The following is a 237-nucleotide window of genomic DNA, read 5'->3' as shown; positions in this document are numbered from 1 at the left end:
AACCATTTTAATCAAAGGGCAACCAACGTAGATTCAAAATTTGTATATCTTGGAGGGGCACTCGGGGGACTTGGGCTCCAGAAAAATAAAAGTGTATTCATATTATATGATTTTTGTGGTATATGTAATAAATGGGTGCGCGGCGTTATATAAATTATGATAATATAAATCCTTGTCTAACTAACATAATATTATGGAATCAAAGTTTATAGCTATTTATTTTTTGTCTCGTGCATT

The sequence above is a fragment of the Acyrthosiphon pisum genome, chromosome A1 (assembly GCF_005508785.2).
Source record: "Acyrthosiphon pisum isolate AL4f chromosome A1, pea_aphid_22Mar2018_4r6ur, whole genome shotgun sequence".
Classification (NCBI taxonomy): Eukaryota; Metazoa; Arthropoda; class Insecta; order Hemiptera; family Aphididae; genus Acyrthosiphon; species Acyrthosiphon pisum.
This window is presented reverse-complemented; position numbering follows the sequence as displayed.